The sequence below is a fragment of the Silene latifolia genome, chromosome 3 (genome assembly GCF_048544455.1).
Source record: "Silene latifolia isolate original U9 population chromosome 3, ASM4854445v1, whole genome shotgun sequence".
Lineage (NCBI taxonomy): Eukaryota > Viridiplantae > Streptophyta > Magnoliopsida > Caryophyllales > Caryophyllaceae > Silene > Silene latifolia.
Window position 1 is genome coordinate 9,693,665 of NC_133528.1, and position 27,081 is coordinate 9,720,745.

General features: G+C 43.8%; 1 protein-coding gene and 1 long non-coding RNA gene across 2 annotated transcripts in view; one reads left to right on the forward strand and one right to left on the reverse strand.

Moving 5' to 3' along the window:
- The window catches only part of LOC141647130 (chloroplast stem-loop binding protein of 41 kDa b, chloroplastic), a 57,693-nt gene that overhangs the window by 18,658 nt on the left and 11,954 nt on the right, over positions 1-27,081 (reverse strand). The window lies entirely within an intron of this gene.
- LOC141645894 (uncharacterized) lies at positions 19,548-20,969 on the forward strand. The gene is made up of 3 exons (XR_012545211.1): positions 19,548-19,721; positions 19,821-19,888; positions 20,888-20,969. It is a non-coding gene; the product is annotated as an uncharacterized LOC141645894 (long non-coding RNA).

A 27,081-nucleotide genomic window follows, 5' to 3' on the forward strand; every position in this document is an offset into this window, starting at 1 on the left:
GTGAGTAGTTACCCTTCCAGGGTTTAGGGGGAGCCTAAATAGGATTAATGGGCATGATTAGTTGATAAGTTTTGGATCTTTGGTGTAGGAATTTGTCTTTCTTAGCAATGCATACAAGGTGTTTGACGGATTGTATGAGTGAAAGCTTGTGTCTTTTTGTCTTAATAGCTTAATTCTTCCTTTGAATGAAAATTTGTGGGTAGTCTTGTTGCATGTTTTGAATTAGTTGTTGCTCAACGAAAGTTGGTAACCGCCTCTAGGACGAACCCTCACCATAGATTGTTTCATCGACTCGTCGCCCTTAATTCGTTTAGGTGGCCCCGAAGACCTTAGTCTCTTAATCAATCGTATTCATCATCATTCAATCGTTTGTTTAGTTGCTCTAGTAGTAAAAATCAAAACCCTTTTCTTTCATTGTTGACTAGACTTGACTCTTAGTTGGACTTAGTAGAAACCCTCGCCGTCTTCGTGTTCGACCCCTACTAAATACTACATTTAATTGGGTTTTTATAAATTGTTTTGATAAAGGGAAGCGACGACAAATCCTTGCTATCAGGTGGGTGTCTTTAAGCCTAAGCAATTGACAATGTTTTTAGTACCGCATTTATCATGATCATATATCTACCTTTGCATGTGTGACCCGAACCCCTTAGACTCCCTTTTATTATATAATTTACATCGTATTTTTTATTAATCATCAAACAACCAAACCAAACCAAATCGAAGCCGACCTTGATAAAAATATACCCTTAGCAATTCACGACGTAATTCCCGTTTCCTTGTGTTCGACCCCTATTACTACATTAACTTGTTGTTTAGGGTAATTATCTTTGCATAGATACGCGATAAGCCTATCGCAAATCTCTCTCTTAATTGACCTAGAATAAAACTTGGGTCTTTATATATTTATTTCACTCAAGATAAAATACCTAGTCTAATTAAGAATAAACTAATAGGAAATTAAATAATTAATTTCCTAATCACCCATGGCTGAATTATGCCCCAATGAATCCTTATAATTCCTTCAATCATCATGTGAGGGAATTGTGGGGGAGAGAAAATTTTCTTTAGTGTATATATATAGATATATTTATTACGGAGTATATTTTATTGCAGATTATTTGTATAGACCTCAGTCGTCGCCTCCAAGTCTAACTGCTGAATTGGAGTGGGATATTCCCGAGGTATGACGGCTTAATGAATGATGTTATTATTAATTATTAATACAACAAAATATGACCAATTACGGCGCTTGATAAGTGTTATTACATGCATTATTGTTATTATCTTCCGTTAAAAGAGTGTTATTATTGTTTATTGCAGAGTATGTCCGACGATACCGAGTTTTACCACAAATATCTTCGGGAACGTCTCAAACAAGTCTTTAACCACTCAAGATCTACACGATGATATTTGTAAAATTCATAGCAACCAGAATCAATCTAAGACATTTGGTTTCACATCTCGATTGAAAGACAAATGGCACAATGTGAATAATCGTTTGTTGTCGTTTGCCTTCGAAGTTCCGGGTAAAGGTAATAGTTTCCGTATATTTTTTCAACAAAGTCTATTCACGTTGAAATTGGCATTGATAAGCCATTTCCGAGAGTTAAAACGGTGTAAGTAGTACTGTTTTGGGTTTTTAGAGGGGGAGAATTCGGTGTTAGAGGCACAATATGGTAGCTTTCACTATTGATTTTTTCATACTATACTGATTTTTTTTTTGTTTGTACTGTGTAGTGTGTGAGTACTGATAATAAGTATGATTTTTTTGATGCTTTTACTGTGAATAGATATGGTTATTAAGTTTATTTTGGTAGGTGAAATGATGTTATTTGACTTATTACTATAATTTGATGGGTGAATGAGAATAACTTTTGTAGTTAGTATGGTAGTAAATACGGTATACTTTGGTGTAACTTTTCCACGAATATGATTATATATATATAATGTACTTTGGGTGGGGTGAAGTAGTAAATATCATTAATAAAACAAGATCAATTTGTTTCTATATTTGTTAGTATTTTGCCACGAATATTGCTATATTTGTTAGTATTTTGCCACGATTATTATTATCATTGTTGTTGTCTTTTTTGTACCCGTAAAACTCACGGGTGTGTTTAGGCTAATTGTGTAAACTCACTCATAAGCGTAATCTTATTATTCTAAGATATGTTGATATTTTTGTTGTCTTTTGTTACATATAGTGAAATGTAAAAATGTTAATGTTGTATATAATTGTACATCATATATTTTGGTGAGAAACAAAATATCATTTTAATGTTCAATTTAAAATTATTAAAAAATTTAACTATTATGGAATTAAACTTCTAATTTTTATTATTTAAATTAATAATCTAACTTCAAATTTTGATTCCGCCATAGCTATCAACTCTCCACCGCTGAATACTATGTATTATGTAAGCTAATCTAAGTGTTTTAAAAAAAAAATGTCAATGATAAAGGCCATGCACCTGAGAAGAAAGTTAATTTCTAGGTTAAACGATTTAGGCCAATATATGGCTGATAACTGGAATTCGCTCATTTTAATCTTAATTTGATAACTTATACCTACAATAATTCATTTTTTCAAATCTTATACCTAAGATAACTTTTTTTTAAAATATTATACGTAATATAAAATTTTCTTATATACTTGATACCAAATGTGATTTCCGGTGAGAAAAGAAGCCTGACTCCGACGGAATTCAAATTTCTGACCTAAAATGTTGTATTTGATTCCAATTTTACCCTTCACTTTGTTTTTATATCACCTTCTCTTCACTTACTTTATTTCATGAAATATTTGTCCTACATTTTTCATCTAATTATTCCCAGATTCAATCTCTTTCAATTCCTATCTTCTCGTCACTACTACAAGTTATTGAGATAACTTTTTTTTAACACTATGTTCCTATAATTTTATTCTAGATTAATTTGTAGGCAAAGATTCTGAATTTTTTGATTAATTTATATCTAAAACCCTAATTTTAATTAGTATTTATTTCAATTTGGGGGAAATTTCAATTCTACAGATATTTCAACTCAAAGTGGTGGTACAATATCTTCGAGAAGAGGAGGAATGTGTAGATGTGGTGTTCCTTTGGCTCTTGTAACATCTTGGACGCAAGACAACCTTGGAAGACGATTTTGGGGTTATAAATGCTATAATACGGTAACTGATTTTCGTGGTTGTCGTTTTTTCAGTTGGTATGATGAATCTCAAAATGAATGGCAGAAAAATATTATCAACCAATTGATAATGGAGAAAAAAATATTGCAACTTGAGAACAACATCCTAAAAGCGGAGACTACACATATGAAGCAATTCATGGACTATACAACCAGTTGTATATGTTGTACGATGTAGAATCTGAGCTTTGTGATAAAGTATCCGAGCTTTATGTTAAAGAATATGAGCTTTATTAGAAAGTATTGAGTTCATCCATTTACACATTAAAAACATGAACTTTAAATTAGCTCAGAAAGAATACACATAAGCTCGAATTCTTATACTTGGTTGTACCATGCTTATGGTACAACTGGGTGTATAATCCTATTTGTGCATATGAAGGAACAAATGAAGAACTTAAGGGATGAGATTGAGATGTTGAAGAAAAATGGGAAATGGGTTGACAATCAAGTTTCACCCGAAAAAAATATACTAAGAAACAATGTTTACAAGATTCTCCTTGTTTGCCTTTTAGCTGTTATTTTCACTTATTTATGTAACTACTAAATGTTGTTTCTACTCGGTTTAGTTGTGGTTTAGTTGTTATTTTGCTGTTGTTTGTAATTTTAGTAGCTCAAATATGAGTCAATTTTCTAAATATTGTAATGCCTTGACTGGTTATTCAACTATGAATGCAAGTGTTGAAAATGAAAACATGTTGCCATGACATTTGTGTTGTTAAATTTTTTGCTTTAATCAAAATAGAAGACAAAATACATTAATCGACTGCCTCTTCTTACAATATTAACCTAAAACTTGTCCATAACACCACAAAGGCATGTCCACAAAATGCATTACATGAACCTAAAACCTGATAAACTTGTCCAAAAACATAAAACATCACAATTTGTCCAAACAAAATACATCAGTTGTCCTAATAATTCCTAGATAACTAATTATCTAGAACATTAACACTAGCTTGACTTTCTTGCACAATTGAAGCAGCCATTGAAGAAGCCAAGTCATTTTGCGCCTTCCTTCTTGCAATATTCTCTCTTGTCTTCTTAGACCATTCAGATTTGCTTTTGGGTCTGCTCACCATAGGTTGTTGATCTTGGTGAGGTTGAGTTTGGTTCTTTTCCTTGACCATTGTTGGGTTCTTGCAAGTTTTTGTGTTATGACCAAGTACACCATAATTACCACATGCCCTTTGCCTCCTTGGCCTCTTGACCTTGCTTGTTCCTTCTCCTGCTTTTTTTTCCTCTTCTTGTGACTTGGCCTTCTCGGAAGTTTTCTATAAGAAAGTGGCAGTGGCTCATCAAGTCCAACTCTGTCCCATTGCTTCACACCCGGCATAGGGGTGATGGACTGTCTATAAGCCCTCAAATAAGCGGCTCTTGAATAAACTTCATCCACATACATTCTAGAATTCCCTCTATTCTTGATAATACACGATATTGCATGTGGGCAAGGGAGGCCTGTCAACTGCCAATGATAGCAGGTGCAAGTCTTTTCCCTCAACTTCACAGCATGTTGTTCGCCCCTATAGTCAACCTCATATTCATAGTTCAAACCAGATAGCACTGTTCCAAATCTTGCCTCATTTTCAGCCCATTTTAAGTAGTTGTCCACATAAGGCAAATGAGTACCCTTCCAGCCTTTTAAACCCTCTCTTTTCTCAGAATGCCTCTGTAACACTACGGATTTTATAGGCTGGTACTCGACCGAGTTTGGCCTACTCGGTCGAGTAAAGTGTGTTGGGTATTCTGTTTGGCTTCTGCCCAGGAATACTCGGCCGAGTATGGGTAATACTCGACCGAGTAGAGGATACTCGGCCGAGTATACCCTATAATCGACCGAGTATCCGGCCTGACGGGTATTATTTCCGCGGGTTTGATTTAAATGATTAGAGGTTATATCGTTCATCAGTTTCAAAAGTCATTTCTCCCCAAAAACATAAACTACGTTCATTCTCCTCTAATCATCTTCATCAATTCCAAGTCAATGGTCGTCGATTGTGGGTTCTAGCATCTCATTCCGTGTCAATCGCCGTAGTAAGTGTCTTATCCTTGTTCATCTATTGTCATTCTTATAAGTTAACAAACCCTAATTTGGTTAATTTGGGAGTCTAGGGTTCTGGTCATCATATGTTGTTGATTGTTGATTATCGTTGTTGTAGGTGATGATGTGTTACTAGTTGTGCATTTGTATGATTGATTACAGCGTAGCGGATTGCGAAAAGGTAGGGTTTCTCTACTCAGTTCTTGTGTAATTGATTTGAGATATTTGTTGTATTGTGTATGATTGTTGTCTGCTGATCATCGGATTGTTGGTGTTTTGGTGACGGTGGTGATGTGGTTGTGTTGTGACGGTGGTGGTATTGTGACATTTGTGTTCTTTGTGGTATGTGTGATTGTGGTGGAGTCACTTGCGGGAGTGGCTTCACACCCTAGTTCGCCCTCCGTGGAACCCGTCACAGGAGGGGATGTGCACATTAAGGGACAGGGATTGTTAGTCGCTCGTTGATGAGCTGGACTAGGTGGGGATGGGCTGCGGTCACCCACTGGCGGCGAGGATTACCTGTTGCGATGGGTAATCTGGCAGGGCTACACACTTCGGTGTGTAGTCGGTTAATGTGTGAAATCGGGAGACCGGGGATGGAGGATGATCGGCCGGTTACGCTATTTGTTTGTCTTATTTGAATTATGCGGTAACTGACCCCGTGTTGTTGTTTTGTAAAACCTGCGGTGATCCATTCGGGGATGGTGAGCAGATATGACAGGTAATGCAGATGTTTAGTTATGGGACAGACATGGGGAGACATCACTTCGAGTCTAGTTTCCGCCATTACAAGTTTAGCCGGCAATGATTTCAGTTGTATTGAAGTTCTTACCCTTTTAGTTTGAGTTGGTTTGAGATAATGTATTCGCTAACTCTTTATACTTTATATAAATGTTGTTTGGAAATTGTAACTTTGATATACTAACCTCGGGAAACCGAGATGGTAACAGCCTTTCATGCTAGGGTAGTCCTTGGTAAGGTACCTTGGTATGAGGGGGTGTTACAAAGTGGTATCAGAGCCGACGATTCCGGCACCTAAAACAAATGAACCCAATGAACTTAGGGAGTCTAAATAAAATGAACCCGGGGAGAGTTGTTTGGAGCTACCGCAAAGACTTGGGAGACGTCCCGAAGTCGCATTAAAGCCCTTACGATCTCAAGCCGGTCACATGGGGGGAAACTGTTGTATGTTTGAGTCATGTGTGTTTGATATTAATAGTTTGAATCTTGTGCATGGTTGGATGAAATGATGAAAGAAGTGGAATGTGATAGTTGTTGAAAGATGTATCGAGGATTGTTGATGTTAAACTTTGAGCATGAATATTGATGGGGCATATTCTGCACCCGCTGACCAGTCAACATATTGAGCAAGGTCAAAGATATCCACAGCAAGTCAACGGCTTAGACAGCCTAACCGACAAGGCCTGTCGGCCTGACAGATGGGTCCCGGCCGGGGCAACCAGCCAGCCGGGGCACACATCCGCGAACTCATATCCAAGACCCCTCGGCGGTGAGTCAACAGGGCCCGCCGGCCTGCCATGGGCCCCTCGGCCGAGGGTAGATCAGTCTTTCCACCTGCTAGCCACTTGGCCACTACGTGACAAAAGGTGAAAGTCTATAAATACTCCTCAACTATCATTGAGGAAAGGATCCACAATGTAACCTAAGAATCACTATTCATCTGGTAATATCTTCCTTATCTCTCTACAATATATACTTCACCAAGTAACAACAACTTATCTTTCTAAGTTTACTGACTTGAGCGTCGGAGTGAGTTCGCTCGGCCCAAAGCCGAGCCCTCAGTTTGCTCATTGTTTCAAGAGACCGCAAGGAGGAGTTCACAAAAGACGTCATTCTACAAGCACGAGTGGTAACGTATAACTGCTCTGGAATTACACCCGGAACAATTGGCGCCGTCTGTGGGGATAAGATACTAGAAGCTAGTCACATTCATTCCCAAACAAAAAAAAAACAACAAAAACCCACCCAAAAAGCTAAGAAGATGTCGAAACAACCAGAGACGGTGTTGGTGGAGAACAAATTCTACCAAGACGACACATTCCACAACTCAGAAATCGGGCAGTCCCCCACCGGCCGTATCACTGATACGACGAACGGGACGCCAAAGGAACAAGATATGCCGCTGCCCGCCAGCCAGGTCACCATCATGGGACATGTGGTCGATGCAGCGAAACTAAAGCTACTCCTGGACCTAATTGGTAGTACGTCGGCTCACACTGTCACACCGACAAGAGCGGCGGAACCCGTCCGGAGACCGGGGCCTTAACGTGACTCCAAGAGACTTGAATGGAGCACTGGAAGAAGCTGGCCCCGTCAAGACGCCGGAGGAGCCCAGAGTGCCAGTGGTAGACCTAAGTCCTTCCCGCACCCGCGGGAGGACAGCGTCGCCGCGGCACCGACGAGGCCTGCCTCAGAGGAGTGAAAGAAGTCCGACACGTCAGAGTCGGAGAAGAAGCCCGACTTACCATAGTCGGAGGAGAAGCCCCACCCAGTACGAGGAGAGGAGCCGGACAAGGGATGTGAGGAGCCGATCGCCGCGTGTCGTTCGACACGTGGTTAGACAGCCCCTCAGCGCCTACGTCCTAGATACCTCGGTGCCGACTAAGCTGAAGTTGCCACCTATAGCATACAAAGGAGAAGGCGACCCAACCGACCACGTCGAGGCTTACGAGTCTCACATGTCAGTATGGGAGCAACCCGATGAGGTTTGGTGCCGAATCTTCCCAACGACACTGCATGGGATGGCACAAAGTTGGTACAAGGGGCTACCCGACGGGTCGGTATCTTTGTTACACCGACCTAAAGGACACGTTCCTAGCCCAAGTATTCTGCGCAACAAGAGGAGGGCCGTGGAGACCTCGGACCTCCTGACTATCAGACAGGAAGGAGGCGAATCTCTCCGAAGTTATGTGAAGAGGTTCGACGCCAAGGTTCAGCAGATTCGTGAGCTGAACAGCGAACTGGCAGCCTTCGCGCTGATGAAAGGCCTCCCGAGAGGAGACCTAAAGAATGAGCTCATCAAGTGCGGCGGCCAGAGACTAGACTCCGCCAGGAAAATGGCCGATCAAGCCATTAAGGTGGAGGACTACCACAAAACCTGGGTAGGCCCCAGCGAGGCCGAGCACTCAGAAAGAAAAAGCCGCCGGGAGGACAACCCGGATGAAAGACGCCGTGACGATAATAGGTCACGGTCTGACAGGTCCACCAGGAAACAGAACTCGGCGGACGCCGGGGGGAGTTCGGGAACGAACCGCCAGAGGCGGTACAATGATCATACCCCCCGGCCGTGTCCGCCGCCGAGGTTTTCGCCCGAGCAAGAGCGAGGGTCGAAGTGGGAGAGACCTCCCGGCCGAGGAGTGACGGTTACACGAGCCGATCATGCGAGTACCACGGCCACACCGGTCACCTTATCGACAATCGTCGGCATCGAAGAATGCCATTGAAGAAGCGACCGATCGGAAAGGGAGCCTCGGCAAGTATGTTGCTAAAGGCCAGAAGACTGATGCCGACGGTTCAGATAAGAAATCCGTCTTCGAACGGATAGGAGTAATCCATGTTGTCATCGGGGGCAACGAGAACGGTGGGTCCGCTCATGGGCACAAACGGCACCTGAACGAGCTGTATCAGGCCATCAACTTTGTGCCCAACACAGCGACTCCCGCTTCCAACATCCCCGATATAACTATTGGGAAGAAGGATTACGAGGGAGTCATCGCCCCTCACAGCGAACCACTCGTAGTCCACTTGGACATAGCCAACCACCTGGTGAAGAGGTGCCTGATTGACACAGGCGCCTACACAAACATTATGTACAGCGAATGCTTTCTCAACCTCGGTCTGAAAGTTGAAGACTTGAGCCCCTGCACCAACCCGTTGTACAACTTTTCGGAGCCTACTGGTACCCCTTGGGTCAATCGGGACCGTCGGTGAGGTTCGCGAGGGAAGTGCGGCCAAAAACGTTATGTCTGAGTTCGTGGTCATTGACGGCTCGTCCGCCTACAACGTTCTCATAGGCCGAGTCACCCTGAGCGAGGCCGATGCGGTAATGTCCATCCGGGCTCTGACATTGATGTATGTCTCGGACCGGGGGGAAGCGCATAAGCTCGTCTCAAAGAACGAAAAGAACGAAGTGGTCAATGTCCAAGTGTCCGCCAGAGGGTGCAACATGCAATCCTTCAAAGTGGCGAAGAAGTCAGAGAAAGGGAAGAGCCCATCCTTGCAACAGGAGGGCGAGCGCAGGAATACCACCGTCGGCATGGTCGAAGGAGCGGAGACCGAAGAGGTGGAGATTGACCCAGGCCGCACCGTAACTATCGGTGTTAACCTGGAGCCAAAGTTCAGAGCCGCCCTCCTAGATCTGCTGAGGAAAAACAAAGACGTCTTCGCCTACTCAGCGGCCGAGATGCCAGGCGTGAGCCGGGAGGTAATTGTTCACAGGCTAAACGTATTCCCCACCGCTCGCCCTGTCAAGCAAAGGATGAGGAACTCCTCAGCCGAGAAAGATGTGGCCATCAAAGCCGAGGTAGATAAATTACTGGCGGCGGGCTTCATCATGCCTTGTACCTATCCTGAGTGGTTAGCTAATGTTGTAATGGTGAGGAAATCGTCGGGGGCATGGAGGATGTGTGTAGATTTTACCAATCTTAATAAAGCATGCCCCAAAGATTGCTATCCCTTGCCTCGAATAGATAGCTTAATCGACGCGACGGCAGGATACACTATGATGAGCCTGCTGGACGCCTTCTCAGGGTATCATCAGGTGTTCATGGCCGAGGAAGACATGCCTAAATGCGCATTCATCACCGCTAACGGCACATACATGTACAAAATGATGCCGTTTGGTTTAAAGAACGCCGGTGCAACTTACACAAGACTGGTGGACAAAGTGTTCCAAAATCAAAAAGGGCGAAACATTGAGGCTTACGTCGACGATGCTATTGTAAAAAGCAAGTCCGACAGCGAGCACTTAGCCGATTTGCACGAGACATTTTGTTCACTAAGGAAGTACAAGATGAAGCTCAACCCAATGAAATGCAACTTCGGTGTCCGGGCAGGTAAGTTCCTCGGCGTACTTGTCAGTGCCAGGGGAATTGACGCCAATCCAGACAAAGTCCAGGCGATCCTAGACCTGCCGGAGCCGAGGAATCGAAAGGAGGTCATGATGCTGACCGGGAGGATGGCGGCTCTAGCCCGTTTCATCTCTCGGTCAGCCGACAAGAGCACCCCATTCTTCAAGGTGTTGAAGGGGAATAAAGACTTACTGGGGAGGAGGAGAGCACGGCTTTCAAACAATCGAAAGCTCATCTTCGAGACTCTCCCAACCCCGTCCGGGCCGATCGGGGGAAACACTATATCTGTACATAGCGATTACCTCGGCCACGGTCGGTCGTGATCGTCGAGAAGAGGACAAGCAACAAGACACCCAATCTACTTTGTCACCATACGATGTTGCCCGCCGAGAAGAAATTACCCACGATTGAAAAAGCAGCCTTTGCCGTCGTCGTCGCTGCAAGGAAACTGAAACCCTACTTCGACGCACATCCCGTGACGGTCCTAACCGACCAGCCGTTGGAGAAAGCATTGGAAAAATTTGAGCAATCCGGCAGGCTCATCAAATGGGCGAAGAGAGCTATCCGGCCGGCATTCGATCTAAGCCGAGGCCCTCGATAAAAGGACAGCAGCATCGCGATTTCTGGCCGAATGCACATACTAAGAAGAGCAAAACCCGGAGTATGGGAGGTATACACCGACGGGTCCTCCACGACGAACAGCTCAGGAGCCGGCATACTTATCATCAGCCCAAACGGGGACGAGTTCGAGTACGCCTTGAAATTTACCTTCTCGGCCTCAAACAACGAATCCGAATACGAGGCGGTGATAACCGGAGTCGAGCTAGCTAGGGCCGCAGGGGCGGAGCACATCATTTTGAAAATAGATTCACTTTTGGTGGCTAATCAAATCAGAGGAGAGTACGAGACTCGAGACGACGGAATGGTAAGATACCCGGAAAGGGTAAAAGCGACACCTCAAAGTTGAAATCTTTTCGGATACAATGCATTCCTGTGTCCGAGAACAACCGAGCCGACGCTCTCTCAAAACTCGCCGATTCGACCATCAAGAATGTCACCGAACCGTCTTTGGTGGACATCGGGAATGCCAAGAGCATTGCGAGGCCGTCGGCATGGTGGGTAACATAGAGACCGAGACAACGTGGATGACTCCGATAATGAAATACAAATTGACAAATGAACTACCGGAGGACCGTCTCTCGCGAGAAAATAAAGAGGATCGCAAAGCAAGGTACTTGGTGTTTGAAGGGGAATTGTACGGGGAGGTCCGTGACGAGGCCACTCTTAAAGTGCGTCGGTCCAGCCGACGCGGAGCTAATATCTTCGACGAGAGATCCACGAAGGCATCTGCGGCCATCACATGGGGGCAAGAACACTAGCCCACAAAGCTCTCCGAGCCGGCTACTTCCGGCCCACCATGCTTGCGGATTCCAGAGCCAAAACCAAAAAATGCAACAATCGTCAAATGCATGCTCCGGTGATACACGCGCCGTCCCGAGACTGCGGCCCGGTACTTAATCCCCTTCCTTTCGCACAGTGGGGGATGGATCTACTAGGGCCATTTCCAACGGCATCCGGCGGAAGAAAGTTCTTGATTATCGTCGTTGATTACTTCACCAAATGGGTTGAAGCCGTAGCAAGACTCGCAAAGACGACGACAGTAAGTAAGAAAGGTAACGGGAAAATGTCATAACTCGTTTTGGGTTACCCCAAGTCATGGTATTCGACCACGGCCGAGAGTTTTGGAGTGACACAATAATGAGTGGGTGGAAGAACTCGGTATCAAATTTGCATACTCCTCCGTCTGTCACCCACAGAGCAACGGACAAAGTGAGGCGACCAATAAAACAATCCTCAATGGTTTGAAGAAGACAGTTGAAGACCTAAAGGGAAGATGGGCCGATGAACTACCCGGCGTCCTATGGTCCCTGCGAACCACGGAGAAAGAAGCAACGGGGGCAGTCCGTTCCACTTAGTCTACGGGTCCGGCGATCCCGCCAATTGAAGAAACGGTGCCGACATTCCGAACGGCCACCTTTAACCCGGTTGAAAATGAGGAAGGCTTAAGAACCTCCCTAGACCTAGTTGAAGAAAGCCGAGATACAGCACGCCTCAACTTGGCGGTATACCAAAACCGAATGAGAAGAGCTTACAACCGAAGAGTCCACAAAAGAGACTTGAAAGTAGGGGATCTAGTCCTAAGAAAGTCGGCCGCCACCAATAAGGGAAACATTCATGGTAAACTAACGGCCAACTGGGAGGGTCCCTACAAAGTGGTTGAAGAAATGAGGCCGGGTACATACCGGCTGACCGACATGGAGGGTGTGCCTCTGATGAGCCATTGGAACATTGACAATCTCAGGAAATACTTTGTGTAGCGGCGGAGGTGTCCAAAACAATTGTTGGCACCCCAACGCATGTTTACATCTAATGAAGACTCACCCAATTTTTCCATCAGAGTGTTTATCCCCTCCGCGGTCATATCGAGGTAGACGCCCCGGCCCAAGCCGGGCAGTGACCCAAAGAATGCTGTCGCGCCGTAACCCCTAGTCGCCTCGGCCAAACCGAAGGCCTGGCAGGGGACACAACGGTCGATACGCCAACATACGCTGTCGCGTCGTAACCCCTAGTCGCCTCGGCCAACCGAAGGCCTGGCAGGGGACACAACGATCGATACGCTAACATACGCTGTCGCGTCGTAACCCCTAGTCGCCTCGGCCAACCGAAGGCCTGGCAGGGGACACAACGATCGATACGCTAACTTACGCTGTCGCGTCGTAACCCCTAGTCGCCTCGGCCAACCGAAGGCCCGGCAGGGGATACAACGATCGATACGCTAACTTACGCTGTCGCGTCGTAACCCCTAGTCGCCTCGGCCAACCGAAGGCCCGGCAGGGGACACAACGATCGATACGCTAACGTACGCTGTCGCATCGTAACCCCTAGTCGCCTCGGTCCGCCGATAGCCTGGCAGGGGACACAACGGTCGATACGCTAACATGTTCAAGAAAAAGACGTTAAACGCAGTTGAGATACGCATTCTAGCTGCCTCGGCTAAGCTGAAGGTAAAAATGAAAAAGCGCTCAATTAATAACGCAAGAAGACAAGGAAAGCCCTCGGCCAAGCCAGGGGCAAAACAAGCAAACTTTCATTAATGACAACAGATTACAAACGAGAAGAATGCAGACGACGGCCGTCCCCATAGGGATAAGCCAAAACGCAACCTACCAAAGTCTTACATAAACAAGGAAAAGAAAAGCAAAAGATTACAGACATGATATTTGAAGCGCCAAAAGATGGCAGGGAGGAAAGGCTCAGTAGTTGGCCCCCGAACAGCTAAAGCTATCCGAGACGCCGGGTGAGTCTGGTGACGACCGCCCGTCTCCCTACGCTGATCCGCCCACCATCGGCAGCAGTTAGGCGTCAACTTCGGTGGCCGGCCCGGAGGAAAGCTTGTCATCTCCACATGCCTTCACCTTTCGGCCCTCCTCTTCGGCCTCCTTCACCTTTGCATCATAGGCCGCCTTGGCCTCGGCTATCCGAGCCGCCTTTCGCGCCTCCTTTTTTTCCGCAACCGCCTTTTCGCGGCATCGGCCATCTCATCCGAAAAGTCGTTTGTTCAAATTTCTCCCACGGGAAGGAGTCTTCAGGAATGAGCCTCTTGATTGCCTCCCTGGTCGCTTCCTCGGCCTGATCCCGGAATTGAGCGCACAAGTCAAGGAGGACCTTATCTTGAAGCACCTCAATATCTTTCTCCCTTTGGGCAAGAAAATGACCCTAATGTCCGCAAGTGCCTCCGATCGAGCCTCATACATCCCCTCCATTCTTCCCTTTTGGCAACAACGGCGTCGTAGCCACCCTTATACCTGTCCCGCTCCTCCAAAGAATCGGGCGGAGGTGGCATCGCGGCCTCGACTTTGGCCCTCTCGGCCAGTAGCTGCTTCTCAGCTTCCTCCGCACGCTTCCGAGCAGCTAGGAGGTCAAGCTTAGCCTTCCCGGCTTCCCCCTTTTCCGCGGAGAGATCAAGCTTAAGCCGTTGGATCAGTGGCCCAGCCTGGGCCATGGCCTGTTCTTGCTCCATAATATAGGAGCCGGCCAGTTGAGTCCACTTCGCCAGCCTCTTGGATATTTTTGTACCCTCTGCCACAAGCTCGGCGGGGGGAACCTTCTGGAGTGCGGAGTCAACGGTGACATTCCTATCACCCGCCTTCTTAGGCTGCTTCTCTAATTGCCGATCAGTAAGAACGGCGGCTGCCGACGGCGGATCTACAAAAAATTTACACAGCGCATCCATGTCAACATTCATTGACACATTAGAGAGTCTGTCATCGGGAATGCATAATGAACCAGCTAAGTCTGAACCACAGGTTAGGTCCGTACCAGTCTGGACCCTCTTAGTTGGAGGACCGGGTGAATCACTCTTTTCCCCGGCAGCGGCAAAAGCCGGCAGTGACTCTTTTCTCTTCTTTGGAGGAGGAGGGCCCTTCGCAACGGTCACCATCTCCTCGGAGACATCGATGACCTCCACATGCTCCTTCTGGACCGTTGGGGTTGAAGAGGGAGTTGGGATCGACAACGTCGCCGACCTGGACCTTGCCTTTGATGTTCTCTTCGGCACGCCCCCGAGAACCCGTGCTTGAGCCGCCGCCTGATCCAGTGCCTTCAGCTGCTTGTCCATAAGTTCGTTGGGAGCCAATCTACGATCACGCGCGTCAGCCTGAGGGTGCCGCTCAACGACGTTCCCGTCCTTATCAAGCCCTAACCTCTTCAAGGTCTCCTCAGACAGATCCTGGCCAAACCGGTCTGCAAGAAACCAGACAAGAGTTACATAAAAGAAGTAAAACAAAGCTCTAAAAACAGGAGCGTAATAGGCAAAGATGGGCCTCACACCGACCCTACTCACCCTGGTTGAGGGCCGGTATGAGGCCGACGCGGCAAAGCAGCTCATCCTGAAGAATAATCTGAGTCGGGGGCACCCATCCCTTCTCAGCATCAAACAGCTGCATCGCCCGCTCCTCGTCAGCACCAAGAGGAACCCTGCTGGCATCCATCTTGTGCTTACTCTGGGAGACCCATTTTTCACGCTCCCTCTTACTCTCGCACCGTAAGTTGACTTGGTGCTGGAAGGACCGGGGCAGCGGATAGTCATCCGGCACTTCGACATACACCCACCGCCCCTTCCAGTCCTTGCAGGAAGAAAGCTTATCAACAGAGAGGACGCCCGGCTCCATCTGCACGTTGTACCACCCCACCTTACCGGGGGTCGATGCCCGAAGATGATGAAGCCGGCGGAATAAGTTAACCGTAGGTACCTCCCCCTTGAAAAGACAGAGCCACACGAAGCCAACTATCGTCCTAATGGCCAACGGATGCAGTTGAGCCACGACAACGTTCATAGCTTTGATGATGGCCGTGACGTATTTATTCAAAGGAAACCGGAGGCCATACTCCAGCTGCCTGATATATACGCCGATATGACCCGGAGGAGGGCAACAGACCGCCTGACCCTCCCCAGGGATAACAATTTTGTACCCCTCACCGAAGTAGAAATGACCCTCGAAAAGAGTTCCACCGGAACAACTGGCGAATTTATTGGTCCAGACACGGTCAGGACCAGTCATGCACGCCTCGCCGTGGTCCAGGATATGCGGCCTCTCTTCACCAGAAGGAATCCCTTCCTCACAGTCATCATCAACATCATCATCCTCCCCACCCTCCGGAGCTTTTGGATCGACTTCAAGAGACGGAGACCTAGGGCCCCCAAACCTTATCGGGATGGCGTTTAGTATCTCCTCCTCATCAAGACGCGACGGGGAACCCCCCGGCGCAGGCTTACTAGGTCCAGCACCAGCAGAAGACATGTTACAACAAAACTTACGAGTTAAAAAGAGAATTTATTTGTTTACCTTGAAGAAAAATGCCACGCCGGAGTAATGATTCTGAAAGCTAGAGAGAGGTTTCGTCACAAGGGCTAGAAAGAAGAAAATTTTTGAGAAAATGAAATTGGTGGCCAATTTCAGGGACTAAGTACCCTATTTATAGAGGAAAGCCCATGAAGAGGGACCAATCAGGGCACTGACCCATGAAACGTCACCAATCAACAAACAGACACGTGTCGAGCATGCAACCACGGAATGTCAATCGTTGCAACAGTTGAATGTCAATCAATGCAACAGTGACCAAGCGTCTTCAACACGCCCCTTCATATCTCTCTGCCTGTTCATCTTCCTTAACAAATTCCTAAGTATCCGTTTCTCCGCCGGCCACATGATCAACCAAGCCCAGAAAGCACCGCCAAGGGGCAATCGAAACAACTAAGCACTCTCCACCTGGTCTCGGCCGGCGTCATTGCCTTTTCCACATCGGATGTCCATTACACAACCATGTGGAGGGGGATATGGTACGGCCTAAGCGAGCCACGCCGAGGTAGAAGAAGAAGCGGGCGAGAAAATTTTGTCGCGCAGAATATACGCTCAACATACATCGGAGCCCATACCACGGCATAGACTACGCTGGGGGCAAATTGATGGGGCATATTCTGCACCCGCTGACCAGTCAACATATTGAGCAAGGTCAAAGATATCCACAACAAGTCAACGGCTTAGACAGCCTAACCGACGAGGCCTGTCGGCCTGACAGATGGGTCCCGGTCGGGGCAACCAGCCAGCCGGGGCACACATCCGCGAACTCATATCCAAGACCCCTCGGCGGTGAGTCAACAGGGCCCGCCGGCCTGCCATGGGCCCCTCGGCCGAGGGTAGATCAGTCTTTCCACCTGCTAGCCACTTGGCCACTTGGCCACTACGTGACAAAAGGTGAAAGTCTATAAATACTCCTCAACTATCATTGAGGAAAAGATCCACAATTTAACCTAAGAATCACTATTCATCTGGTAATATCTTCCTTATCTCTCTACAATATATACTTCACCAAGTAACAACAACTTATCTTTCTAAGTTTACTGACTTGAGCGTCGGAGTGAGTTCGCTCGGCCCAAAGCCGAGCCCTCAGTTTGCTCATTGTTTCAGGAGACCGCAAGGAGGAGTTCACAAAAGACGTCATTCTACAAGCACGGGTGGTAACGTATAACTGCTCTGGAATTACACCCGGAACAAATATGTTTGCATGTTAAGTGTTGGAGCATGGTAAAATATGAAAGGTGAATTGTGAATTCGTATCTAATTAATATTGAGCATGAAGAATGTGATCATGTTACCTATTTAATACAATCTTGAGCATGAATTATGGTAGTGGTACATGTGCATATGAACATGATGATGATAATGCTTGATTGTTGGTAGTAGCATATGGTTAAGGTCATGCGTCTATATATGTGAATGTCGTGTTTAATTTTAATGTGAGTATGATAAAAGTTCAACTACGTACTGGTTTTTAGAGGTTTTAAATTGTTATTGTTGCCTTATGTATGTTCAAGTTGTTTTGACTTACGAAACTTGATCTGTAGAAAGAACGATTACGGAAGGGTTGTCTTAAAACTGTCATAAGTCGAGTTCTAAGAATGATATTGCTGTAATTCCAAGTTGAGGTGATAGCTTGTCTTCTTACGATTCTAATGATAGGTCACACGCCCAAAACGACCCAGTAACGAGTGAGATATGACTGTTTTACGAAAACTGGACGGTCTTGAGAATCTGGCGATACTCGACCGAGTAGTCCCTACTCGGCCGAGTATCTTTTATACTCGACCGAGTATTCCATATTCGGCCGAGTAATCTCTCTGTGATAATACTGTTTAGCGTCTGGAGTCGTGAACTCAGCCGAGTAGTCTCATACTCGACCGAGTAAGGTCTACTCGGCCGAGTATTCCCAATACTCGACCGAGTAATCCTTCTGCGACAATTGAGTTTGCTTCTGGAGTCGAAAACTCGACCGAGTAATATAGTTACTCGACCGAGTACCTTGTACTCGACCTAGTATGTTATGTACTCGACCGAGTACCTCATTGGATGGCCACTTTGAGTCGGTGGCTATGTTCTTACTTTTGTTTTGAGTCGGTGGCTATGTTCTTACTTTTGTTTTGAGCCGATGGCTATGTTTTTACATTGTTTTGAGTCGTAGGGTATATACACATGTACGTTTTGAGTCTTAACACATTCTTTTATATGTGAGACGGTCTTGATACGTAAGTTACCAAATACTATGATAGGGAGAATGCCGGCTTATGAGGGACATGTGTTGGATAAGGAAGACATGTGAGAGATAGTGGAAAAAGAAAAAGGAAGAATGTGAGCTAATTGAGGCAAAGAGTATGTTTTGTGAGATATGATGAGTGATATAATCGTGTGTTGAGTAGTATAAAAGTAAGTGTATATGGACAAGGGTGATGTAAGTGTAAAGAAGCATGAGAATGAAAGATTGAGATAAGGGACACGAATAGTGGCATATTTGGATGTGTAAGGATTTATGGAGGAAGACAGCTAGGATAGAGTTGCTTAAGGATATATGTAATGGAAGGTTGTTGTAAGAAGATAGGAAAGAGAGGTATATAGTGAACTTAAAGGAAGTTATGTCGCGATGTGGATTTGTAGATAGTGGCTAAGTTTGGGAAGTTGGAATATCAAAGGGGTGATGTAACACCCCGTATTTTAATAAGTTGGATAAAATTCTTTTAATTGCTACTTTATATTTAATTACGTTGGTTAACGATTTATATATTTATTTTCTCAGCTAATTAATTAATTTCATCATAATTCGATACGTTAATTTTAATAATCATTAATAAGTTTATTGAAAGTTAGTTCAAGTTTATTGAAGTTAGTTCGAGTTTGTTTATTTAATAATTTCCGTTTCTTTACGAGTCCTTATGAAAGTTGTTTTAAGTGAACCCGAGATGGATTTTGGGAACAAAACCGTCCAATTAGCTATTTTGAGCTTATTTCACTAAAATAGCAATTTTTATTAATATCCGTTAGTTTCGTAAAAATCGCTAATAATTCCGATTCAAGCTGATATCGTATTATTTCCGTTAACTAGCTGAGTTTATTTTATTTTCACTCATTAAATTTATTTATTATTAATTCCGTTTTATTACTGAAACTTTTACTAAAAACCGATTTTATTAACTCGAGGCGGTTTTAAAAACGAACGAAATTACTTAACGATGAAGAAACGTACGTATAATTAGTAGCTACCAAGCTAGCTGGTGTCTCATTATTATTATTATTATTATTTTATTGTTGTTGTTGTACCGTTCCCATCCCCACCTCCCTGCTTCTTCCCTTTTCTTTTTCGTTTTACCAGCAACAACAACAAACCAACAGCTCCATCACCATTCGTTTTCATTCCGACCTTAAAACCTCAGATCCCGCCTCCATTCTCAACCAAATTCGATAATTTTTGTACCATTCTTTTCCCCTTTCCTTCCTCCTCCTTTTAAGGTAAGAAAGTCTCCTTTTTGTAGTGGTTTCGTCTTTCGCCGTCTTATAAAAGTGTCGTCTTTTAGCTTCTTTATTCCGTTTTCTTGCCCTTTTATGAAGGATTCGAAGACCCGGGGTGAGGCTCGTGCCTTGTGGACCATTTATTCGAAGAATAAGGGGCGTTTAAGGTAACACGATTCTACCGATCCTATTATTATATTATTGTTCGGGGTTGTGTGCATATTTGCTAATTGTTATTTGTTTAATTTATTTATGTGCCGAAATTTTAATGACGGTATATTATTGTTGGTTGGTATTACTTACATATATTATTAATTATATATTTTGTACTCAGTATATTTGTCTTTCGGTGAGATGGGATATCAGTTGCATTAAGTTGGAGGTAGTTTGTATAGTCGATTAGTTTGGATGCTGTGATTATAAAGAAATCATGGTTGAGGAAATTTAAGACAACGAGTGACGTGGTTGCCTGCTAGGTGAATAAGAATTGGCGTAGAATTGTTAATCACAGCTTTTGGTGTAAAAATATTTAATGGATGATTTTTGGGGGCTGTTTTGGGGTCGATTCCACGGATGATTTGAACCAAATAGTTGATTTCCGTCTCATGTGAATATCCATGTATGTAATGGGTTGGTTTTATGTGAAAAATTGTTTTCTCTTCATGCTTAAAATTTCGTCTTAAGACGGTCACAAATGAGCTTTTTGAACCATGAAAACTGGGTTTTGTTGGGCTGTTTTGACGGGTTGTTTTGACGGGCTTCTTTATGCTAAATTGAACCAACCTCTTTGCTAACGTCTCAAGTACATGTACATGTTGGGTTTGGGTCTTTTGTTTGGGTGATATCCGTCGTGGTTTGGCCTAGGAAACCGTCCTAAGACGGCTGGACAGTAGGGAGTGGCCTACTGCAGCCTGGCCGTGGCCTGTTGTAGCCTAGCAGCAGCTGGCAGTGGCCTAGCTGTGGCCTGGCCGTGGCCTAGGCAGTGGCCTGGCCGTGGCCTAGGCAGTGGCCTAGGCAGTGGCCTGGCTAAGTCGCGAGTTTGGGCCGTATCTATAAATTGTTTTGACGCTAGTTTGGTTTATTTAAAATATAATTAAATTAATTTCCGTCTCATATTTTATATAACGATAATTCGTTAATATCGTCCTTTCACATAATTATTTTAGGTGACTCATATGTGGTTGAAGATGAAGAGTAATTTTGGGTTTTAGAAGCTTTCTCAAGTTATTACTTGTCTCTTTGCTAGCGAAAGGTAACATATTTCGAGTTACTCGACGAATAATCGTCACAATCTTTGTTGTTTTTGTATGTTTTGTGATTTTTGGTTGAGTAGTAATTTTCACATGATAAAATTTGATGCATGCATGCTTAATTTATGTCTTTTGTTAGTTTAAGTTAACATAGTTGTATTGGGAACGATTAATTAGTGTTCAGACGATGTTATAATGAACAAAAATGGAAAAAGAAGAGGAGTAAGGGTGGCGGCAGCAGGCCGGCTGGCCCACGGCTGGCCCACGGCTGGCCCGGGTCAGTCCGTTGCTTGTTTCGCGGTTTTTCATGTGATATTTGTCATTTCGGGTTCATTAATGATATGTTTAGTATAAGTTACACTTGAATACACTTTAAATTGAATCATGTTAGTAGTGAAAATTGTGTTAATAGTAAAAATTATGCTTATATTGATAGTTATCACATGTTAGGATAGTTTATAAATTGAAATTGTAATTAATAGGCTCAAAATGAATTTTATAGCAATAATTGCAATGTTTTGATGATTGTCTTAAAATCGAGCCTTAATCCCTTTGATCGATTCGATGTCGATCAATTGAGTGATTGGTCACCGCAATTTAACCCGCACTGTCGCAGGTGGGGTTGCGGGTAAAAATTCGGTTGGATGAAGTTTTATATGAATTGGATAATCGGCCTTTTTCTTGTTTTAGGCCATTTATTATATTTATGTTTCACATGTGTAGTTAGTTGATTTGGGTAGCTTCTTATATTGTAAAAATGGCCCTAGTTTCCCCTAAAGCCTTTAATATTGTTAAAATTTGCTAGAATTGAAATGGGTATTGAATATCTCTTGCAGGTTGTTGTGTTTGTCATAGATAGGTCTTTATAGTCTCTGACGAGTATATGTTCACTGCTTAATAGCCTTTGTGTTCCTGACTAGTGGATTTATATCCAAGTTGGGGCATGACCTCGTTACTTATTTTGATAGTAAGTGGTCAGCTTAAGTACTAGCCAACCCTTTGGTGGACTCCTTAGGGTACTCACTTTGTTTTAGAAAAATTGTGAGTCTTGGGTGCGGTGGTGTGTATCCGCATGTCTAGGTCTGCGCAGATTTTAGGCTAGGGTTGTGTTGTGTCTTGGCCATGTTTTATTAATATTAACCGTTGAGCCAAGATACCGGTTCGATTACCTTCCCTACCTCGTGGTATAGACTCGAGTTACAGAGTGACTATTGACGGTACTAAGAACTTATGCCTGTCTTTGATATATTGCCCTTTCTTGTTTGATGATTCTATGAATCATAGAAGGTGAGATGCAAGCCGGCTATGGTTGATAGAGTTTGGATTACTACTTGTTATATTTTTCACATGATAGTTTAAATCAGTCGATTTAGCATTCATATGTTAGGATACTTGGAAATTAGATTAAATTTTCATATAGTTTACATGTTTCATTACATGTTACATTAATTATGACGATTCGTGGCTGGGAGGACTCGAAGTTACTCCCCACTGAATTGTGGCTTTCGTGTTTGTATAAAATGCGATTGTGAGTTGTTGATGCTTTGTTGGGGTCACAGACGAGCTAGTGAGCATAAGGAACTTTGGACCTAGTTTTGGCTATTCTTATAGTAAACCTTTTAACTTTTGGTTTTGTATATAATTTGAAGGGACATATGTCTCCCTTTTCTATTTTGGGTTTGTATCATTACATTTTCTTATCGTTAGCTATAGCATGTAAGTTAGTTCGTTAGCATTGCAGGTTTTGGCACCCGCCTCTTGGGAATGTTGGAAATGTTGTGATTGGTTTAGAAAAATTTTTGAAATTACAGGTTTTTATATAGTTGGACCAATTACAAACATATCCTACCAGTTTTTCCGTAGATTTTAGGGTGTTATTTATCGCGTTATTTAAGGGTGTCACAGGTGAGCCTAGTGTGTAATTCTTTGGACAAACGGTATGAAATGAATTTTGGTTTCTAGAGATGCGAAAGGGAGATACGACTAATTGAAGAGTAACTGTTAGTGTGCGGACTTTATGGTGACAAGGGTGAGTGTGAAGCAAGATGAGAGATGATAAATGATAAGAAGAATGATAAGATATTGAGATGAATTAATGGAATTAGAGTTGTGGAGCTATGGAAAATAAACAAATGACTAAAGAGTTAGGTAGAAAGAGAAAGGAGATGACTTATTAATTGGCATTATTGAGTAAAAGGAGGGAAAGAGGGATGGAAGTAAGTTGAGAGAACGTTGACCGGAGTTAAGGAGCATGAAGGTAGGAAATTATGAAATGTACGATATCCCCACTAGAGGGTGTGAGTTAATGGTTATATTGGAGAGCAGGACGACGTGTTAGCCGTGAGTTTCGAGGTATTAAGGGAATAAGGAGCTTGTAGAGTGTTTGCACGATCTGAGATTTTGGTGGAGAGTTAGGTAACGATATGATAAAGGATAGAATTGGGAATAATGTTGAGGTAAATCTTGTTGATGGATTGGATGTTCGTTATTTGGGATGATAACCAAAGAGAGAAAACAGATTGTGATATTACGAAGTGATAGTAAGAGAGTGGTCACATGAAGGATGTTGGTGCCATAGTATTGTCACTAGTGGTTGAGGATGATGTTACTTTAGGGAAGTTGGTTGTTTTAATGAGGTTGATTTTGTGGAGGTGATTAGTACGTTTGGTTGTGAGGGAGTATAAGATGTGGATATGTGAGGTATTCGCTCGAAGTTGGGTACTGATGTTATGGCTACAATTGTCGGAGGGGTGATAATTGTGTGTATGAGAGGATATGTTATGAAAGGCACCTGGGTTAAATCCGGATGAGAGGTATTCATTGTCAAGTGGTAACTTACGTGATCAGGATTGACTAGTTGGATGTGATTATGAGTCTAAAATGTATATAAATGTTTGTGTGAGGTTGTGAGCTCACGAGAAGCGGTATGGTGTGATAGTTATAATGTTGTTATCTGAATGTTCTATAATATATGTTGGATACGGTAACTTAATGGAATGATGATCAAAAGTGACAGTTTGGGTGGTCTGACATGACTGGTTATACTTGAATGTGTATTCATGATATATGTTTATTCCATGAAAAAGTATGGATGGTATGCATGAGATTCTTGTCTATTTATTCCGTATGATATATGGTGTTGTGATCTAGTAAAGCAGTCTTGGGTAAGTTTTTCTTGTCCGAGATGTTATATTGAGTCAGTGTTTATGGGATTGTGTATGTTGTGATGTCTATCGGTGTAGTTGTGGTGCCTCGGGTGGTGATCCGGGCACGGTACTTAGTGTTGTGATGCGGGTATTTTCGCATCTGCGGTCGGTTGTTGGTGGCGGTGTTGCGATGCGTCACCGGTTGTGGTGGAGTAGGCGAGATGATTATGATACGAGTTTTCGAAAGTGCATACTAGTTAAACATAAATTGTTGTTTTGTTTGCTGCTGTTCCTTGTGAGTTTTGGTTGAACATGTAGACTGTTGTTTTGTTTGTTATTGTTTCTTACCAATTTCAGTTTGGGAATGAGGGTAGAGTATGATATGAAAGAGAGTTGTATATGTTTTCGTTGTTGTCATGGTATAGTGATATCCTGTTGATGGGACTCAGTAGTGAGAGGTTGTTGGAGTGCTTGTGATCTTGTTTTAGATGAGGCATTGGTGGGCATAGTTGTAGCAAGAGTTTGTGGAGCATGTGTGGTATTGAACTGGAACTACAAGTGGTTTAGCACCTTTCCTTGGGAGAGGGAGTACGGAGTTTTAGGACTTAGTATCATGTTAAGTCAAGGGTGAGTTTTGTGGTAATAGAAGTGATGAACTTGAAAAGCTGATGTGAGTGTGTAACAATTGTGGCTTGTGAGTTTAGATCGTGAAGATGAGCGTATAAGTATATAGAAGTATGTCGTTTGGTGGTAATGTAGAAGACATGGAGTAGTGGTTATACTGAGGATTTTATGATATATGTTATGGGAGTACCGAATAATTGAGGCACGAGAACTGTTAAAGAAAGAGAGTCCTGGTCATAGGAATGGTTGTAGGTGTTGGGGTTATAGTGGGTGATCGTTGACATGCGGTGGTAATGAGGTTTATGGGAGGCATAGCAAAGGACCTAGTATTAGCAAGTTACGAGGGCATAACATTTATCTTAAGAGGAGTAGAATGCGACAAGAGAGTTTGATGGTCATACAGGTTGCAATTGCAAGTGTGGGTGTTGGTACAGAATAAGAATGGATTTGTGTGATTGCCGATTTTATTACAGGTAATGGCAGTGCTCGTAGTAGTATGATGTTTATGAGTGAGAGTAACGGATTGTGTGAGGATGTTTATATGTGTGAGTAAACTTCGAGGACGAAGTTCGTTTTAAGGATGGTAAAATGTAACATTCTGTTTTGATGGTTGATCTTATTTTGTGGATTATCTTGGTATTGAGTTGCTAGTGAGTGTTATGGAAGTGAGATAAGGTTGGCAACATTATTTTATGGTTATTCGATAATATTATGGAGTCTATATCGAGAGGATAGGTTATCTAGTAAGCGTGGTTGGCGGAGTTAGTGTTAGGTGTTCATGTTTTATAGGTTGGGTTGGAACTTCGGGGACGAAGTTCTTTTTAAGGGGGAAGATTGTAACACTCTGATTTTATGGTGGTACTCGACCGAGTTTGGCCTACTCGGTCGAGTAAAGTGTGTTGGGTATTCTGTTTGGCTTACGCCAGAATACTCGGCCGAGTATGGGTAATACTCGACCGAGTAGAGGATACTCGGCCGAGTATACCCTATAATCGACCGAGTATCCGGCCTGACGGGTATTATTTCCGCGGGTTTGATTTAAATGATTAGAGGTTATATCGTTCGTCGGGTTTCAAAAGTCATTTCTCCCCAAAAACATAAACTACGTTCATTCTCCTCTAATCATCTTCATCAATTCCAAGTCAATGGTCGTCGATTGTGGATTCTAGCATCTCATTCCGTGTCAATCGCCGTAGTAAGTGTCTTATCCTTGTTCATCTATTGTCATTCTTATAAGTTAACAAACCCTAATTTGGTTAATTTGGGAGTCTAGGGTTCTGGTCATCATATGTTGTTGATTGTTGATTATCGTTGTTGTAGGTGATGATGTGTTACTAGTTGTGCATTTGTATGATTGATTACAGCGTAGCGGATTGCGAAAAGGTAGGGTTTCCCTACTCAGTTCTTGTGTAATTGATTTGAGATATTTGTTGTATTGTGTATGATTGTTGTCTGCTGATCATCGGATTGTTGGTGTTTTGGTGACGGTGGTGATGTGGTTGTGTTGTGACGGTGGTGGTATTGTGACAATTTGTGTTCTTTGTGGTATGTGTGATTGTGGTGGAGTCACTTGCGGGAGTGGCTTCACACCCTAGTTCGCCCTCCGTGGAACCCGTCACGGGAGGGGATGTGCACATTAAGGGACAGGGATTGTTAGTCGCTCGTTGATGAGCTGGACTAGGTGGGGATGGGCCGCGGTCACCCACTGGCGGCGAGGATTACCTGTTGCGATGGGTAATCTGGCAGGGCTACACACTTCGGTGTGTAGTCGGTTAATGTGTGAAATCGGGAGACCGGGGATGGAGGATGATCAGCCGGTTACGCTATTTGTTTGTCTTATTGAATTATGCGTGAATCGACCCCGTGTTGTTGTTTTGTAAAACTGCGGTGATCCATTCGGGGATGGTGAGCAGATATGACAGTAATGCGAGATGTTTAGTTATGGGACAGACATGGGGAGACATCACTTCGAGTCTAGTTTCCGCCATTACAAGTTTAGCCGGCAATGATTTCAGTTGTATTGAAGTTCTTACCCTTTTAGTTTGAGTTGGTTTGAGATAATGTATTCGCTAACTCTTTATACTTTATATAAATGTTGTTTGGAAATTGTAACTTTGATATACTAACCTCGGGAAACCGAGATGGTAACAGCCTTTCATGCTAGGGTAGTCCTTGGTAAGGTACCTTGGTATGAGGGGGTGTTACAGCCTCTTCATTACGTACCTTCGCATCCATTCCATATGAGTCATAATTGGTTTGTCCCTGGCATCTTTTAAAACTGCATTGAAGGTCTCACAAATGTTGTTCAACAACAAGTTGGACTTACAGTTCGGAGTGAAT